Source organism: Tupaia chinensis, unplaced genomic scaffold (genome assembly GCF_000334495.1).
Source record: "Tupaia chinensis unplaced genomic scaffold, TupChi_1.0 Scaffold000314_1, whole genome shotgun sequence".
Classification (NCBI taxonomy): Eukaryota; Metazoa; Chordata; class Mammalia; order Scandentia; family Tupaiidae; genus Tupaia; species Tupaia belangeri.
The window spans coordinates 4,419,440-4,419,815 of NW_006159807.1; the positions used below are offsets into that span (position 1 = coordinate 4,419,440).

General features: G+C 65.2%; 1 protein-coding gene across 1 annotated transcript in view; it reads right to left on the reverse strand.

The window, feature by feature from the left end:
• Window positions 1-79, reverse strand: part of MAP3K20 (mitogen-activated protein kinase kinase kinase 20) — a gene marked incomplete in the record, with an annotated part of 221,492 nt that extends 221,413 nt beyond the window's left edge. The window contains 1 exon segment of the mRNA XM_014588849.2: window positions 58-79.
• Between the last annotated feature and the right edge of the window lie 297 nt (window positions 80-376).

Genomic DNA, 376 nt, shown 5'->3' on the forward strand with positions numbered 1-376 from the left:
TCCGCCTCTCCGCGCCGCGCCAATGAGGAAGACAGTCACGGCAACAGCACCACCTACCTCCCAGCGCGGAACGGCCGGGCCTCGCTGCCCGCGCCTGCACGCCCGCCGCCGCTTGGACGCAACGAGAGCCGGCGTGGAGAAGGCGCTCGGCCCTTCGCTTGGCCTGCGCCCGGGGCACCCCCTGCCCAGCGCCCCGGGACCCAGCGAGGCTGAGTGCTCAGCGGGGCGCTCCTGTCCACAAACGCACCTGCCCTATTGTGAGCGTGCGAGGGAGGATGGAGGGAGAGTTCCTCCCTGTCAGTTGGTAAACTGACCATCTTTTTGCTAAGTTAACACCACCTATTCCGTCAACTCAATCAAAGTAATAGGGACTGGA